Raw genomic sequence first — 19995 nt, forward strand, 5'->3', positions numbered from 1 at the left:
AAAGCGTCTATAAGGGAAATTCTAACCATAAATCTTATTAATGGTACTGACAGACGATTTTATTCATCATATCAGAGACCTTGTAGCTGGAGGGGCTAATGGAGCTTGTTTTCATATCTTTAAGTACCTGGCCTTTTGTAAACTGAAAGAAATCAGCCGTAAATAACTAGAATAATAAAAAGTAGCTTCGTATTCAAGGGATTAAATGGGAGAAAATGTGAAAGGAAATGGGAAGAGATGCAATCCTGTTGGTGGGGGGAATAGGAGCGATGGTTTCCTCCAAGATTTTCACGTGAGGCGAATTATGTTCCCCCGAGATGATGAAGAGACATCGTAAAGTTAGTCTGTAGAATTATGACTGACGGAGTGAAATTTAGAGGAAGCGAATCGTCCTTACTCAGGTGGTTCGTTTAAAGTCATATTCGTCTCTGGGTAGATATACAGATAGGTAGACAGACAAATGGATAGATGGAGAGACAGAGAGATAGTTGGACAGACAAACAGATAGATGGGTATAAGCAATCAATAATTACACACTCACAGCAGCCATCGAACTATGATTGAAAGGAAAGGCTGAAGAACATCGGTAATTTTTTATCGTTCCAACTAAAAATGGAAAATGTAAATTAATACTAATACTTATACTAATACTAATAAAAAGTACAGATGAAATTAGCAGAGGATTAGAAAGGGAGAAGCAGAGATTAAAATGCAGAAGTTTAATCTGGAAAAAAAAAAAAAAAAAAAAGAGCCCAAAGGAGTGAATATTGTGCAGTCAAAATTACAAATGAAAGAAGAGATAGAGTTAAAAGTAAAAAAAAGAATAAATAAATAATAATAATGATAATAATTAATAATAATAAATAAAGGGGAAAGTAGTGAAGGAGTTACAGTAAAAAAATAAAGACGAAAATAGTAAAGGATTTAAAGAGTAAAGAAACGAAAACAAATACATACGAAAATCCAGCTTTATCCTCAACCCCAGGCCACCACCACTACGGCACGTCTCACCGCCGTCTAACATTACGGTCCTCCCAGCCTGAGAGTAACTGTACTACCTTGTGCTAACTTTGGGGAAATCTGGTACTCCTGCGGCCACACGTAACGCGTTTCCCACTCTCGCTACAACAGACGAGTGGATTACGTACAATGATGGGAATGCTACTAATAAAAAGTAGCGGCGCTCCCATTCCCGTTACTAGCTCGAAAAAGTAGTGGCGTTATTGGTTTCGCCACTTGATACGAAATGTAGCAGCGCTCCCGCTCCCGCTACTTTGGATAAGAAAAAGGTAGACGAAGGAAAGGTTAACAAAAATCTGTGATATAGCAATACACTATATACTGTTTTCGATAATATCAGTCAGTCTGAGTGGTTATGTTGTGTACCAGTAATGTCAGTATACACTTATAATGAAAAGAAAAAAAATCATATACATGTCGGTGTCACTTTAGTGAAGCTTAGAGCCGAAGGTACAGGATAAAGCTATTTACTGTATAATGTAACAAATGTTCTTTTACATTGTTACCTAGTATACCTACTGGAAGTAACATACGTATATAAAAGGCAAAAAAAATGTGGCCTACCATTGATACATATTATACAGATTTTTTCAGTGATACCTATTTAAGATATGTAAGAAAACGAAAGTAAAAGTGAACTGGGGCTTTCTTTTAAAGGCTATTTATACAATAACAATGTTTTTTTTTTCCATCATTTTAAACTGAAAGTAACATACTTACGAAATAATAACGTAGTGAGTAAGAATTAGTCTGAAAGAGGACTGGAGGAGAGAGCGGGAGTTAGAGACGGGGATAGTTAGAGGCGTGTGTGTGTGTGTGTGTGTGTGTGTGTGTGTGTGTGTGTGTTACCTATATCTAGCTGACATCCTTATTTATCTTTACTTAATTTAAATAATCGATGATTAACTAGCAAATTCCTGTCTAATTATTACACATTACTAATAAATAATAATTAATAAACTACTGATGTAATGTAGAACAAACATCATTAATTGACAGAATTGACGAAAGTATTATTCTTCGTCATTAATAAATACAACCAAACCGTCGGCATATCTGTATGTACTCACCGATTCGTCGTGTGAGTAGAGAGTAGCTCGGTAACACGTGAGTACAGCCAAAAAAGTAGCGGCGCTCTCAGTTCCGCTACTGGATAAAAAAAGTAATGGTGTTACCACCAGCGCTATAAAATAGTAGCGGCGCTATTCCCAGCTTTGATTACGTAGGAGTAGAGAGCGTCCGTAGAAGAGGTAGATTGTGTACAAGTATTTTTTAAAAGTTTATAAGAGTATTATTCAATGTGGCTTTGTAGATCTCGTAACACCTCTTCCTTAGCGATTCATTTTGCACATAACACTTTAATATCATCTCATATGTTATTGATGTAAAGTATTTCCATACTAAAATAACATAACGTAAAAGAGAGTGATTAGGTGGATTATAAGAAATGAAAAATAAATCACACACACACACACACACACACACACACACACACACACACACACACACACACACACACACACACACAGTCTCTCTTCGGCGCCACTCTTTCATATTATCCTGTAAACCTGCTTTCAGTAAAATGAATACCACGTTATTGACGAAAAAATTTGACAGCTTGCGAGATGAGTAAATGAATATGAGACTTACTATCCCTAATCACAATATTTTACGTTCTTCCCTTAAAACCTTATTTTAACCTCAAATGGTGATGATGACGACGACGACGACGACGACGATGATGATGATGATGATGATGATGATGATAAGGAGGAGGACGAAAAGGGTTATGATAATAATGATGTCGTTGGGTATACTGATAGTGATGATGCAGATAGCGGATTTACTGAACTACCGAATAACTGACTGTGTTCCTAACTACAAGCAGATGCAGTTATTTTCAGCCGATCCCACTCACTCCCAACCCCCCCTCACGTTAATGGACCCCACGAAAAAGGAAAACAAGTCAGTATTATCGAGGCCTTGGGAGGGAGAGGACCGTGGCAGAGAAAGGGGAAAATAGAGACGCGATAGAGGGAGAGAAGAACAATGGTACAGAAGAAAGAAGGGAGAAAAATGAGGAACAGAAATGACAAAAATCGTGAGAGAGAGAGAGAGAGAGAGAGAGAGAGAGAGAGAGAGAGAGAGAGAGAGAGAGACGTGGCGTAGATGAAAGAGGGAGAGGAACTGTGAGATACAGAGGAAGAAAACAACCGTGAGATATAAAGGGAGAAGAGATCAGTGGGATACAGAAGAGGAAGGAAGAGAGGAATGGTACTCACAGGGAGAGGAAAAAAGGAAAAATTTGGTTTAGAAAAGGAAGGAAGGGCCATCTCTCTCTCTCTCTCTCTCAGAGAGTGTGAACCTTTACCCACACACATTTCCATCCACATCTCTCCCCTTTAAGGCATCCTGTGAAAGAAATAATCCCTCACACATTTTCACATACAGTTTTGTTCGTTCATTAGCCCTCTTACGGTCGAGATAACTCTAGCATTTTATTCCAACAAATGCCACAAAATTTTATACAGCCCAGAGTGAGATGCAGAAGCCTGATAGAGCTGATTCTGCCACTATCAAAATTCATATGATGGGAGAACCCTAGAATTATCAGACTGAGACGTAGAACACATTGAAAATCAATTCTATAGCCTCTGATAATTATGGTCGTGACAGATCTAGTATTGCAACTAGCTAATGCCAGAAGATTTTACTCAGCTAAGAGTGAATCATAGGAGCATATTCTGGCTGTCAATGGACGATTTCCTTCAGGTGAGAAAACACAGCCAAAGGAGTTGACCCCTTCAGTACACTGCCCCCCCCCTTTGCATTTGTTTTTGCCATCTACGCATTATTTTCATCAGGTTAGGGAAGACTTCTCATATATGGAGGGTTATATCTGTCTCTCATAAACCCATTCAGTGCTACAATTCTTTCCTAAAAATAAACAATGCCTAATGTTTTCAAAGATAAGAGAAAAAAAGCTCATTATAGATAAGGAGTTATGTGATTGTTTGGAAGGAAGAGCCTCACACTCAGTTTTCCATTGTGATTAGTCTGTTCATTCAGCCTAATTATACAATGATGTTACTTATTTTTACTACCACCAAACTGTATCATTCTCAGGAAACTGCGTAAAAAAGATCGTCTGATGGTAGCAAGAACAAGAGCAAAATGCGAAGACAGAAAAGAATAAAACAGTAAAATGTGTAGACCTGAGAGAGCATAACAGTAAAATGTGTAAGCAGGAAAAGGACTTAATTTCAAAAACACTGAAAGTTTTATAACCTTAAGCCAAAATAATTATTCACATGACTACCCCTCTCCCAGCAACGCTCTAATATCAACGAAGAAAAAATATTAGTTTCCCTTAAAGAAAATATGGGGGAAAACACACACACACACACACACACACACACACACACACACACACACACACACACACACACACACACACACACACACACACACACACCAAATCCCAGGCACATTAGGACGATTGTGTTTGCGCCTCCTTAGTTTCAGAGTTTGCAAACTTCACAGTCAGTGTTTTTCCCTCCTGTAAACTGTATGGAAAAGAATGTAAGTTTTTAAACACACGTCAGAGTGTTGATATTATTAGCTGTCATCCCACTGAAGCATGTGATATATTTGTGTGTGTGTGTGTGTGTGTGTGTGTGTGTGTGTGTGTGTGTGTGTGTGTGTGTGTGTGTGTGTGTGTGTGTGTGTGTGTGTGTGTGTGTGTGTGTGTGCTTTTTGCTTCTTTCAAACGTTTTTATATACGGTAGCATAAGAAGGATCTATTGTAGGTTTAATTCAGTCTACATCACTCCCATCTTGATGAAGTAATCTTAGCTACTCTTAGGAAAAGGGTTTAAAGAGAGAAAAAATTAAATAAGCAAAAAAAAAAAAAAAAAAAAAGGTCACTGGACTGAAGGCATTACTCTGCATCTCTCCCTTTATAACTCTATATCTTTTAACCTCAATTATCCATCTTCATTTTTATTCAAGTGAGCATTATAAGAAGAATTAGTTGATCCATTTATATATTTTCATCTTTGTTAGCAGTGTCTTATCAGAAGGATTAAAGAGGGATCATCTTTCTTTATCATTACCAGGTGTACATTATCACAGGAATCAAAGACAGATCCAATATTATCCATCTACCTTTTAATCAGAAGTATTAATGGCGGATCCAGAGTGGGGTGAGAGGGTTTGAGCATCCTAGGTCCCCTCATTAACCCTCTTTTATAACCAATGGACGTGTGTCATTAACCAGCTAATTATGACTTCGTTTAGCATTACTTCGCAATTTATATGTGACTATGATATTTTCAGGAATTACCTGACTAGTAATGCAAATCTACCTTCCCTGCCTCCTTGAAAGATAGCATGATGACAAGAGGATAATATTATGAATCATTAAAAGATAATCAAACAGTATGTGCATTAAAGTTATTGCATTTCTCGTGACCTTATCTGAGAGAGAACAAAACCGCGTAAGGTATTTTGCCGTGATTTAAGGTTGGGTCCCTCGTGCCATACATCTCAGGGGTAGAGAGAGAGAGAGAGAGAGAGTGTGTGTGTGTGACCGAGAGAAGAAAGAAAAAAGCTTGAGAAACTCATTACACATCCTCAGCCTCATTCCACACCCTAAACTGTTGCAGGCTCTCGCTTCAGGCCCACACTTTTCTCCTCACCAGTCTCATTTTTTCCTCCCCTCATAGCTCTTCTTTCTCTTCTGGTTTCATTTTCCTACTTTTTAAAACTGTTTCTTCGTCCTCTCCCCGTTTTTTTTTTTTTTTTTTTTTTTTTTTTTTTGTTTCTTTTTCTTTTTCCACCATGCAACTTTCTTAGCTTCCTCCATTTTCCCTTTTTTCCCCTTTCCTCCCAACTCTTCCTTCTTTTTCTGATGCATTTTCTAGTATGTTTTATCCTTAGTACCTCCATCATGATCACTGACGTCTATATCATTATGATCAAGCTTCCTCCAGACGATTTTATTCAGCTTACGAAGGACCTTCAGTAATGAAGGGGTTAATGTTGGAAATATCTACCTGGGGTCTCCTTGATTTTGAAAAGCCCGCCTCGTAAGCTTAGTAAAATCGTTTGGATATTGCACAAATAAAGTAATAAAAGCGTTTTCATATTTAAGTAGGTTGGGGGTGTGAACTTTCTGACCACTACTTGGTGGCCAGAATAAAGATCCAAATAAGATGGAGAAATAGAAGAAGGGAAGGACGAGAAGAAAGAGTATTTGCAAGGAGAGTGGAAAGGTTAAAAGAGGATGGGAAAAAGGCAGAATATACGAGAGAAGTGGAGGAACGATTGGGCAAAAATGAATTGGAGCAGATGGGGGACGTGGAAGGTGTGTGCAGGATATGCACAGAAAAAATATGTGCAGCATGTGATGTGGTGATTGGGATGAAGAGAAGACGGAGGGGGGTGCAAGGAACAGCGTGGTGGAATGAAGAGGTGAGACAGGCTGTGGCACAAAAGAAGAAAACATACAGTGAATGGATGAGAAATAGGGACGTGAAAGAAGTTGAGAGGCGGAAGAGAGAGTTATATGTAGAAAGAGAGAGGTGAAAAGATTAGTAAAAGAGAGTAAGAAGAGAATGGATGAGGACTTTGTAAGGAATTTGAGTGTAAAGTGGAGGGACTGTAAGAAAATGTTATGGAAAGAGGTGAAGAGAATAAGACAGGGTGGAAATGAAGTTAGCAAGGGAGTGAAACATAAAAATGGTAGATTACTAATGGAGAAGGGAGAAAAAGTGAGCAGATGGAGAGAACACTTTAAGGAATTGCTGAACATAGAGGATGGAAGTAATGCGAGTATAAGTGGCTGGGGAATGGCTGGAAGAAGAAGGGAGGTGAGAGGACAGGAAGAAATCAGTAGGATAGGAATTGTGGAAGCAATGAAGAAAGTTAAATTGGGGAAAGCCCCAGGAATTGATGGAGTGTGTGGTGAAATGCTGAAGCATAGGGGAGAGATAGTAGATGAATGGATGTGGCAGATGTGCAGATTGGCCTGGGAGGAAGGTAGAGTCCCGGATGATTAGAAGTCAGGAATAATTATTCTCTTGTACAAAGGAAAAGGGGAAAAAGAAGTGTGTGGTAATCATAGGGGCATCTGTCTTCTTAGTATAATAGGAAAAGTGTATGGTAGGATACTTATTGACAGATTTAGAGAAAGAACAGAGGAATTAGTTGGAGAAGAACAGGGAGGCTTTAGGAAGGGAAGAGGTTGTGTAGATCAGATATTCATTCTTAGATCTTTAGTGGAAAAGTTTCTAGAGAAGGGAAAGAAGTTGTATGCGGCCTTCATGGATTTGGAGAAAGCATATGAGAGGGTGGATAGACAAGGACTGTGGAAAGTATTAAGAATATATGGAGTAGATGGGAAGTTGCTGAATGCTGTGAAGTGTATGTATGATGGTGCTAATGCTGCAGTGCGTGTGGATGGTGAACTGAGTGAATTTTTCTTTTTGAAGGTTGGGTTGAAACAGGGATGTGTCATGTCTCCATGGTTGTTCAATCTGTACATGGATGGGGTAATAAAAGAGGTACAAGGTAGGGTAGTGGATGTTGGAGTGGCCCTCGTGAGAGAGGATAGTGTTTGGAAACTCCCTGTACTGTTGTTTGCAGATGATACTGTGTTGTTGAGTGAAGACGAAGGAGAGCTGCAAGGCTTGGTGGATGAGTTTGGAAGAGTGTGTAAGAAACGGAATCTAAAGGTGAATGTAGGGAAGAGTAAAGTGATGGTCTTTGAGAGAGGTGAAGTCAGTGAATGTACAGCGAGGTTGGATGGTGATGAATTGGAAAATGTGAGTACGTTTAAGTACTTGGGTAGTGTGATGAGTAAGGATGGAGGTTTGGAGGGTGAAGTGCTTGAAAGGGTACAGCAGGGAAGAAAGGTTGCTGGTTCCTTGAAAGCAGTGATAAGAAACAGGGAAGTGAGCATGGAAGTGAAAAAGTTACTACATTACAGTATTGTGATACCAACTCTAACGTATGAAAGTGAAGCTTGGACGTTGTTGGAAGGGCACAAGTCAAGAGTGAGAGCAATGGAAATGAATTATTTAAGAGAAGCCTGTGGAGTCACATGGAGAGATAGGCTGACAAATGAGAATATAAAGGAGCGTTGTGGTGTGGATGTGGATGTGATAGGAAGTGTTAGGAGGAATACACTGATGTGGTTTGGCCACGTGGAGAGGATGGAGGGTGAAAGACTGACGAAGAGAGTGTATGTGAATGAGGTGGAGGGGGGGAGAGGGAGGGGGAGGCCGAGGATGAGATGGAGAGATGGGGTGGAGAGGTATATGAGAGAGGGGGGTGTGAGTTGGGAGCAGGGCAGTGAAATAGCGGGGGACAGGGTGACGTGGAGGCGATTTGTTTTTGGCCATCCCGAACGGGATTGAGGCGTCTGGCAATAGATAGTTTTCGTCCCGTTTTTCTCCCTTATCCTTTCCTCCTGCATCTTCCTCCAGTTCTTGTCAGGACCCAGTTGGCTCTTTTAATTTTTTTTCTGATTCTTCTCTCTGAATTTATTTTCTTTCTATATCATCTCTTTTTTTTATTCTGGGTTAATTTCCCTTTTATTTTTTTTCCCAAGACAAGCTCCCTCGTCTTCGCCCCCACCTTCCCTCTTAATTTCGTCATTCATTGCATTTCTCTCTCTCCACTTTATTTTCTTCCTTTTTACCTGTTTCTAATGAGTGCCCTGTTTTCATTTTCCATGATTTTATTGTTTTTGAAAGCCTGATGGTAAATGAATGGAGATTGATCTAGGTTTGCTCTACAGGCGAATGGTAGCTCTTGTTTATTTTTGCTTCCCCAACCCCATTGATAATAGTGGAGAATATGATGATGATGATGATGATGATGATGATGGATGTATTAAAGTTCTGCTTCTTTTCATACCCACTGCTCAATACTCGAAGTCCAGTGCATATTTTTCCTGTTGTTTTCTAATTTTTCTATTTCCCCATAAATCAGAATTCAATCTTTCCAAATTATAGGCTGTTATCCATAATACATAAGGAAGGCTAGATGTTGAAGATGAGGCCTATATTCCCTCGACGCTTTAATCTCTCTCTCTCTCTCTCTCTCTCTCTCAAACACACACACACACACACACACACACACACACACACACACACACACACACACACACACACACACACACACACACACTACCCCTCATACGCAGTTCCAATCTGTTTTCTATAATCCTGACTGACATTCACGGCAGCAAACTGATCTAGCAATTAAGGGCGTGGCAGCAAACAGAATGGATACAGTTAATACTCTTAATAATATTTCTGTGGCACGGGAGTATTTACAGATTAAATTCTGAACGTATGTACAGTTGCAGTCAATAATTCCTTTACATATCTGGGATCTATAAATTGTAGCAAATATGTAACCAAGCAACTCTGATTGTGGCTGGTTGATTCTCTATGTAAGGCTGAACTATGCCAAAAGTATCCTTGTATAAGCTAAGCTCTTTAAATGACAAGACAGTATATATTCATTGCTGGTTATGCTCTATACGAAAGGCTGGCTCTGTCAAAATTATCTATGTATATTCAATGAAATAAGGAACAAAGTAGTATAATCATAATGATGGCTGGTTAATCCTGTATACGTAAGGCTTAAAGTCTACCTATGCTGTCAGTGTCTATGCTAAAGAAAATAAGGAACCAATTAATACACATGTAATCAGTGGTGCCTAATGGTATATAATTACGACTGAGCCTGCCTAAGCTATCAGTGTACAAGCCACCTCCCTGCGCCAGAGTCAGACATCATTAGGCTCAGGGTCAGGGGCAATATTCAGCTAATGATGCTCGAAGGCGTGCAGATCGTTATATAGGAGTGTGGCTGAATATCAGGAGGAGGGTTGTGAGAGTGGATATTACTAGATACATAATTCGCATCTATCTACTGTATCTATCCATCTATCTATCCATATCAATATTTATCTATCTATTGTCAAACGCCTTAATTCCTCATGGGTTGGCTACAAACGATTCGCCTCCATGTTACCCTGTTCTCAAGTCTCTGGCTGTCCTCTCTTCAACCTTTTTTTTTTTTTTTTTAATGCGAGGAAGAAGGAACCAAAGGCCATGAGCCCGCAATAACAGTTCCCTCCAAGAGAAAAACAAAATACCAGAGAGAGTCAAATTCAAGATCTGATCATTTCGAGATGCCTGGACACACTGAGTTTGAAAGAGTGGAGATCATAGGCAGCAGGAAATACAGACAAAGGGAGACAGTTCTAGAGTTGACCTGTTGCATAAATGAAGGACTGGGAGTAACGATTAACTCTTGCATTAGAGAGTTGGACAGAAAAGGGATGAGAGTTTGCTGCTAGACGGGTGCTACGCGCCCGTCGTAGAGGTGGAGGAATGCATGCAAACAGTTCAGAGGAGCAGTGACCATTAAAGTAGCGATAGAAAAGAGATAAAGATGCAACAGTGCGGCGAAGAGACAGAGGCTGAAGGGAGTCAGTAAGAGGAGGAGAGTTAATGAGACAAATAGCCTTTGACTCCACCCTATTGAGAAGAGCTGTATGTGGGGAGCCTCCCCACACATGAGAGTTGTACTCCACACAGAGGCGGATAAAACCCCTGTATAGAGTCAACAATTGTGCAGAGGTAAAGAAACAACGGAGTCGGCTTAGCACACCTAATCTCTTAGGAGCAGATTTTACAAGAGATGTAATATGATCTTTCCAGGATAAGTCCCGAGTAAATGAAACCCCAAGCATGTTCAAGGATGATGCAGGATTAAGCTGAATATTATTAAACATTAATGGGTATACCTGTGGAAGACTTTGTCGGGTTGATAGGTGTAAGAACTGAGTCTTACATGCATTAAAAACAACAAGATTATTTTTACCCAAGTCAGAGATACGAGCCAAGTCAGACATTAGGTGTGCCATAGCCTCATCCCTTGTTTGTTGAAGTAACTGCTGAGATGGGCGTTGCGGGAACCGAATGGAAAGGTGAAGGTTGGAGTCATCAGTGTATGAGTGGATAGGGTTAGATGTACAGCTTAGAAGGTCATTGATGAATAAAAGGAAGAGTGTTGGTGATGGGACAGAGCCCTGAGGAACACCACTGTTGATAGATCTAGGAGAAGAACGATGGCCGTCTACAACAGCAACTACCAGAAAGGAAGCTAGCAATGAAGGCACAGATAGAAGGATAGAAACCGTAAGAGGGCAGTTTAGAAATTAAAGATTTATGCCAGACTCGATCAAAAGCCTTTGAGATGTCAAGTGCAATGGCAAAGCTTTCGCCAAAGTCCCGAGGGGAGGATGACCAGGAGTTTGAAAGGTAGGTGAGAAGGTCGCCAGTGGAGCGTCCCTGACGGAACCCGTACTGACGATCAGAAAGAAGGTTGTGATAGGAAAGATGCCTTAAAATTTTTCTATTGAGAATTGACTCGAAAACTTTTGAAATACAGGACGTTAAAGCAATTGGACGATAGTTAGAGGGTTGGGAATGGTCACCTTTCTTTGGAACTGGCTGAATGAGAGCAAATTTCCAGCAAAAAGGAAAGGTATAAGTTGACAGACAAAGACGAAAGAGTTTGCCTAGGCAGGGTGTAAGCACAGAAGCACAGTTCTTGAGAACAACAGGAGGGACCCCATCAGGCCCATAGCACTCCTACTCACTCATATACCTCTTCACTCCATCCCTCCCTCTCGTCCTCGGTTTCCTTCTCTCCTTCACACTCCACGTCATTCACATACACTCTCCTGGTTAGTCTCTCATCCTTTGTCCTCTCCACATGGCCATAACTACACACACAAAACATTTACAGCAGGTTACATGTATACAGTAGGTTATACACATATTTACCTGGATATATTAACCTTTTCATAATGGAAATCTCTTGTAATTTATTTTAGTTGACGCCATATGAATGTCTTTATCTGAGTGAATCATATGAACCCAAATGGTAATATTGGTATCATTAACTCTCTCATGGTCTCGCCAACTCTAGCCTTCTATTCCTGATCGCGCCAGATGTTTAATGTTTAAATTCAGGCTGGAGTGAATCAGAGGGCGTGAGTGTTAATGATGCAGCAGGTGTGCACGTCATTAGTTAGCAGTGTAGCTGAATTTCATGAGGCTTGGGGGATGAGAACTTATTTTTAAAGTAATCCCTGTGTATTCGGGGACGAAAGTTCGCCTAATATTTCAGCGTTTTTAATTCTCACTTTTCTCTGCTCGTATGTTGCGCCCGAGAAGGAAAGCGACGGATATGTCCAAAGTGTAAAGTAGACGCGGTGGTAATAGCGGATTTACTTTAGTATCAGACTGTATTTAAAACATAGTTACATACAAATACACATTCACTGTGTATGAGTATATATAAATGCACACACGTATAAACATGATGGAAGTATATTGCCTCATGCCTAAAGCTATGCGCATGACTATATCTATCTATCTATCTATCTATCTGTATCTATATATATTTATATTTGTTTTATTTATTTATTTATTTATTCTTGGCGAAGTGATAAAATCCGCCTGGATAAAAATATTCCAGCATCAATATTGTGTTCAGACAGCTTTACCTTGGCCTGCGATCTTGACGCTTGATGTTTTTTCTTCCAATAATCTTTCACGCCACTGAGGTTACCACAGACATTATTCCAGTTTTTCTGTTTTTATATTTTATTCTTCATATTTGTTATTTTTGTCAGATGTCTCCAAGGACAGATATATCCATGTATGCTTTCAGCCATCTCTTTGACCGCGTCTTCGCTAGCATTTTATCCTAACTGACGTCAAATGATTATTGGATATTCAGCTGCGAGTGACTCTGTCACAGTGAATCCGCTCATGATCGTTACAACTCTCGTATTCTATTTCAGGCAATTTTATTTACCAGAGAGTTATTAGAACCTACATTTATTAATGTTATGAATTTGTTTATTTCTTTTGGGCAAGGTAAACTGAGAGCAGGGGGGCACTGATGGCAGCGAGAATGTGAGGGGATGAAGAGGTAATTGGAGGCGAGGAGTTAAAGAGGGAGGAGGGAAATGGAATGGGGATAGGGGACGGTGGGTGATTTTAATTTGATTAATTTATTACGCCCGTAGGGACGGTGGGTGGTGATGAGGGCGGAGGAGAATGAGGTGGGAGGAAGGAAGAGGTTAAGGGAAGGAGGATCGACGGGGTGCGGGGGGTGGGAGAGGGGGAACGGGGTGGGGTGGAAATAATCCCGTTCTTAGCTGATGCTCTGGGCCACCAACTCCATTTGCATGTCAGTAAGCTCTAAAATCCGTCCATTTGTCTAGGGATTCGATGACTTACAGATGATAGACGGACGATAAACAGACAGACAGACAGACGGCAGATACTCAAACGATAGCTAGACAGTCGATACACAGACGATAGTAGGAGGACGATATATGGGGAGACGGACAGGTGGAATCACAGAAATTCCCAATGAGACAGTGGATCACCATGTAATCAGACACCCACCCATCCCACGTACCGTAAACTGTAGGGATATAAATCAACATAACTATAGAGTTACTATGGCCATAGAGTTTTGCAGTGTATGCCTTCGTTTATTAGTTACACATTCACTACTTTATCTTTGCCACATCAGCTTATAAAGATACAGTTTAAAATTATAATGTTACAGAAATTTGCATTATACATGACTCCCGAATTACACGCATTTGGAAATACTTTGTTAAGACAATACACCTATGGGCTTCACGTGGACCTGAATTATTGACTGAACTACATTATTCAGTAAAATCAAAGAAAGGATTAAAATATAAGTTGCATAGTTACTGAAAGAAATGAAGTTTTTGTCCAGGGCGTAGACGGCTGTTAAATATATCCAGTGTAACAGAACACTATGTACATACGGTATATATATATATATATATATATATAAATTATATATATATATATATATATATATAAATTATATATATCGCGTGGACTATATACGAACCAATGCGGCACACGGACGAAGAATGCGTGTTGGCCTTGTATTACAGCGAGGGTTGGCTGAAATATTACGAATGCCATCGGTCCCCTTCTGTGAGACTTTTTTTTTTTTTTTTTTTTCATTTCCGTGTGCACAATAAAAAAATTATAGTTGAATAAAATAAATGCATTACTACCCAGGTGATATATGGATTCACAGTATATGTGGCTTCTCTTCGCTTTATTTTCGTAATGCAAATATTTATGAATGTGCACTTGTATAATAATGTTTGAACTTTATGGTGTATTACCAGATATTGTTGATATACGCATATATAGGAAGTTAGTGCAGAATATCAAACTTTTTATGCATAGTTGGAAAAGTAAAAGTGGGAAAAGACAGAGTACAGTTTTGGGGGACTTTGTAAACTAAACCATTAATGGCTACTGTACAGCAGGGGTACTCAACTACTATGTGTGAAGGTCCAGACACAGTTTCCTACGTAGCAAGGGCCCGGATGAAAGACTTACTTCAAAATGTGGTAATTAAAAACATAAGAACACACATTACATTTTACTTAAACCCACATGGATTTTTTGTCTAAAAAGTTGCCGAAAATAAACTACAGAAATAATTTCTTTTAAAAAAAATAAAATCATTGAATGTACATTTAATCTAGCAGTAAGCTAGTGTGCTGGGGTCCACACAAAAGCTCACCGCGGTCCGGATTTGGACTGCGATCCGCCAGTTGAGTAATACTGCTGTACAGGGACACCTTCCCGTGGTGACACCAATATAACCGGGCAGGTCCATTGTCTGGTCATACAAACGTCCCTCACTTCCCTCTCTACCCCCCAAAAGAGGATGGTGGACTGCACAAGAGGGATAATTTCAGTCTGCAGTGCACTGGGTTCACATCCAAATGAACTTGGGTTACAACTACTACTACTATCACAGAAGACAAACCTTGCTGGAGCGGTTTTAATTTTACGAAATAATAAAGTAAAATTCTCCATAAATAAAAAGTGTTGGGGTATAAACGCGATCTCTTCCGGCCAGCTTCTTAGAAATTGCATGCTTGGTCTGCGTGAGGGAGGCCAATAAGGAAACAGTGTGGGGAGGAAGAGAGGGCTGAGAGAGAGAGAGAGAGAGAGAGAGAGAGAGAGAGAGAGAGAGAGAGAGAGAGAGAGAGAAGTGTGAAGGATGAAGGTGAGGGATGACTGAGGTAGGATGAGAAAGTGTGAAGGGTAGAGAGGACAGTATGTGTGAAGGGGTGCGAGGACAGTATGAGGAAATGTGAGAGAATATGAAAGACGTGAAAGGGGTGAGAGAGACAGTGAGAGGGAGTGTGGGATACAGTATAAAGGTGTGTGAGAGACAGTTTGAGGGAGTGTGAGAGACAGTATGAGTTAAGAGACTGTTTGAGGGAGTGTGAGCGCGTGAGAGAATATGAGAGACAGTGTAAGGGAGTGTAAGAGACAGTGTGAAGTAGTTTGAGAGATAGTGTGAGATAGTACGGGAGACAGTGAGGGAGAAAAAGGGGCTGGAAGAGTGTGTGGGAGAAGTGTGAAGGGTGAATTTGATACGTGAGGGGGAGTTTAAGAAAGTGTGAAGAGGGATTATGAGAAAGGAATGTGTGGGAGATGTGTAATGAGAGATGTGATGGAACGTGAGACTGTGAGGTACTGTGAAAAAAGTGTGAACGAGTGTGAAAGACTACGAGGGAATGTGAGAAGCAGTCTGAGGGAGCGTGAGAGAAAGTGTGAAGGAGTATGAGAGACAGTGAGAAGGTGGAGTGATAACGATTGAAGTGAAGTGTATGAAAGAGAAGTGTGAGGGAGAACCGGCAGAACTGAACGTCAGATGTGCGATGGAGTGTGAGAACAGAGTGTGAGAAACTAGTGTGAGAAGAAAGTGTGCTGATGTAATATTACGAAAGGGTGTATGAAGAAAGTGACTTGGATGGCTATGAAGTTTGCGAGAGAATACAAAAACGAATAAATGTTGTTGGGGATATTAGAAAGAATAGTCAATAATGAATAAGGGTTGTGTGACAAAGAATAACTGTGAAACATGAGTAAGGAAAAGCGTGAACGATGGAAATAAGGTGAAGGGAATTAAGGAAGAAGACTGTAAACTATGAGTTTGAGGGAAATATATGAGCAAAAATGGGAGTATAAATCAAGTGAGTGATGTGAGAGAGTAAAATGAGACTCTGAGTAAAGGTGGAGGTGCGAGGGAGTATTATAATAACTTGCGAAGAGGTAAATCAGAGAGAGTGTGATTGATGAAGGCGACGATGATGGTGAAGGTGAAGAAATGTGGCTGGAATGTGAAGGATGGATATGAGGAGAAGAATTACCAAAAGCCGAGTATAACCACAAGACATAAGCATCAGTATGCAATGAAAATCAAAACTCAGTAATCAGTAAGCAAGACTAATGACCAGCCAATAATAATAATCAGCTCAAATAAAGGAAATTAAAAAAAAAAAACTAAGTGGAAAGTAATTAAACCAGCACTCAGACAAAAAAAGAAAAAAATATCTTGGAAAACAAAAGAAAACCCGAAGTCAATCAAAATAACCACCTCTCACAAAAAATAGAAATGTAGTTTTACCCGAAAGGTAAAAAAAGGATCAGCACACAAACTATAAAAAAAAAAACTCAAAAAGTTAAGAAAAGAAAAAGAATCAGTTTCAGCAAGAAGTAATATCAACAATCACTAAAAAGGCATAAAAAAAAAAAAAAAAAAAAAACCAGCATCGTCACACATCACACAGTAAAAGGAATCAGCACATGAACACACACACAGAAAAACTTGCACTGGCATAAAGCGAATCAACTCTCATCCAAACAGAATCAGCAGTCAATCAAGTGGAATCAGAAGTCACTTAAACATAATCACATCTCCACAAATAGCATAGTCAGTCTCTAAGCGAATCAGCACTGACAGGGGAAACCAGAGTGAGGACATCAGGATGAAGGACGTGAAGACTGAGAGAGAATCCCGAAGGAGGAGGTGCGTGAGGAGAGAGACTGAGTAGAAGCGGGAGGGAAGGGTGGTGGGGAGGGATGGGAGGTGGGGAGGGGGGAAGCTAATCGCAAGGAAGGGCAGGGGGAGGAGGGGGAGGCATACTCTTGTAGTCTTTGGAGGCTCCCTGATGAGCTCTCCTTACCAGTTCATCATTTATTTATTTATTTATTTATTTATTTACTTAACGAGTTAGAGGTTACAAATCACTTCTTCCTTACTTTTTATATTTCTCGGCCTAAGCATAAGGTGAGGTAATAACAAAAATGTATTTTACAAAAGTCATTATATCACTTGGATCTACCGTATATATTGTATACTGTAGAAAAGAGACAACTAGAATGTAATCCGTAAAATAAATCGCTAAGGAAACAGTGCTGGAAGCCTCTGAGGTTACGAATATACTGCTTTAGTTCTCATCCAGCCCCCAGGGATAGGTCTCTTCACGTGCTCCTTCCCCCGCTGAGAGAGGCAGAATTCAGATGTAATCCCGCAAGCACTAGCAGGCAGCCTCAAGGGAGCTGTGGGAGTGTGGCTGGCCAGGGGAGAGGCTGGGAGCAGAGTAGAGTAGCGAAACACCAGAAAAAAAGGAAAGAGTAGGCAATAAAAGTCAAGGAAAGGGTAAGGAAGGCAACGAAATAAAGGAAAGAGGAAAGAGAAAAATGCTGAAAGTAAAGTGTGTAACAGGGAAATAATGACAGTAAGGCAGATAGGGAAACTCAAGGAAGTAAGTAAAGATTATAGAAAGCAGTGAAGAGTAAAAAAGGCAACAAAACTCAAGGAAGAGAGGAACGAGTAAGGAAGGCAGTGAAACTCAAGGGAGAGAAGAATGAGTAAAGAAGCAATGAAGCTCAAGGAACAAACGAATGAGTATGGAAGGCAGCGAAACTCAAAGGAAGAATGAAGAAGGGCAACAGTATTCTAGGAAATAATAAAAGATGGGTAAGGATGATATCAAAACTCAGGGAAATACTCGTAAGGAAGGAGTAAGGAAGACAACGTCACCAAGGAAGTAACTCAAGAGCTGGGAAGTACGAGGCTCAAGGAAGAGAGGAAAGGGGAGGAAGAAAGAAAAATATAAGGAGAAAAGTTTAAGCGAGGATTCGGTGTGAGTAAATCCCTCGTAATCAGTTGCCTTTTTGACGGTAGACCACAGTTTATTATAGAAAAAAAAATCTTTATTGTGGCAGCAAGGTACATAGAGAAAGGAAAACAGATTTCCCAAGAAAACCCTGTACAGTATTGAGTGAAAGAAAATCACACAGCTTGCTTCATTGGTGATACACACACACACACACACACACACACACACACACACACACACACACACACACACACACACACACACACACACACACACACACACACACACACACACACACACACACACACACACGATATATATACTGATAAGCAATCTGAAGAAAAAAAAAAAAAAATCTTGTCCTCTAAAAATGCAAGTCAGCAAAAGGAGAAGTTGGAAAAGATATGCACAAAAAACTGAGAAGCCTGTCTCTCATTTCTTGCCATCAGAAATATATGGGAACAAAAAATTACTTCAGAAAGAAACATCTCTCAGTCTCCTTTCTTTTCAGAATATTTACGCAATAGGAAAATGAAAAAAAAAAAATAAAAAGGCTTGATAATTTCGTGTCTCATTTACTTTCATTAAAACAAAGGTACTGACGAGGAAAATGAAAAAGTACATATAAAAATGAAAAATATAACTGAAAAATCAGCCCCTCATTTTCCTCCGTAAAAATCAGTATTACTCGAACAAAATGAAAAGTCGAAAAAATTAACGTTCGGATATTAAAAAAAAAAAAAAAAAAACTGTCTTGCATCCTCCTCCTTTTCAAAAACATGCACGCAGGCAAAATGAAACATCGAAAAAAAACATGAAAAATCTACCTGTCATTATGCTACTGTCAAAAAAGCAAACAAAACGAAAAAACTGAAAAAATATTCGTTAGAAAAAAATTGAAAAGCGGGTCTCTCATTCTCCTCCTTTCCAAAAATCATACACGCAAGCAGAGTAAAAAATCGAAAAAGACCCATAAGTGAAAAAAAATCTGAAAAGCGCGTCTCTCATTTTCCTCCCCTCAGCCTCTAAAAATTCCTGTGAGTCCCTCTTCTTTAGTCGACCTACACGTAAACCCGTAGTTAATGAAGTGCTTTACGCTAAGACTTCAGAGAGGAGGAGAAAAAGAAAATCCGTTGGATCAGAGAGGCGTAATTTAAAAAATGGGAATGGAAGGGAATGATACAGACAAAGGAAGGCGAGAGGAAGAGAGAAAGAAGAAAGGAAGCAGAAACTGTAAGATTATGGAAAAGGAAGAGGGAGGCGGAGAAAGAGAGAAGGAAGGAAAGAAGGAAGGAAGGAATGCAGGCAAGAATGGTATGAAAGGAGAGGAGAAAGGCTGAGAACATGAGGAAGGAGAGAAAGAATTTACTACGGCAACAAAGAAATAAGGTGTACACGTGAACCTGCAGTTAATGAAGTGTGTTATGTAAGAATTCAGGAGGGGAGTAACTCATTTTTCTTTCTTTTGCAGGTAAGATGATAACACCACTCCGCGGGAGCAACTGTTCCCTTAGCTGGGGCAACTGTTGTACAGGCTCGTCGGTGTGTTGAATTGCTTCCTCGATAGGGCGTTAAGGATTTAGGTTGTTCAATGCCATGAACATGAATAACCCCTTCTTCCCCAGGCTTTTCCCTCTAGGATAATAGGAAGAGTATGTAAATCTAGGCTGCCGCTGTTGCTGTTGTGGCTCCAGGCTCAACTTACGTGAACCATTTGGAGGATAATGAGTTGAGGGACATTGTATAACTAGGCAGCAGAATGGCCCAGCTAAATCGGTACCACCACCCGCAGGCGTTCCACTGTCAATCACGAGACATGATATAGTAGTGAGTAGGATTAGGGTGACATGCTGATAGATTTGGAGGTGCACGTGGAATGATAG

This window comes from Coenobita brevimanus, chromosome 74, assembly GCF_032717465.1.
Source record: "Coenobita brevimanus isolate Jiangsu-jjx chromosome 74, ASM3271746v2, whole genome shotgun sequence".
Lineage (NCBI taxonomy): Eukaryota > Metazoa > Arthropoda > Malacostraca > Decapoda > Coenobitidae > Coenobita > Coenobita brevimanus.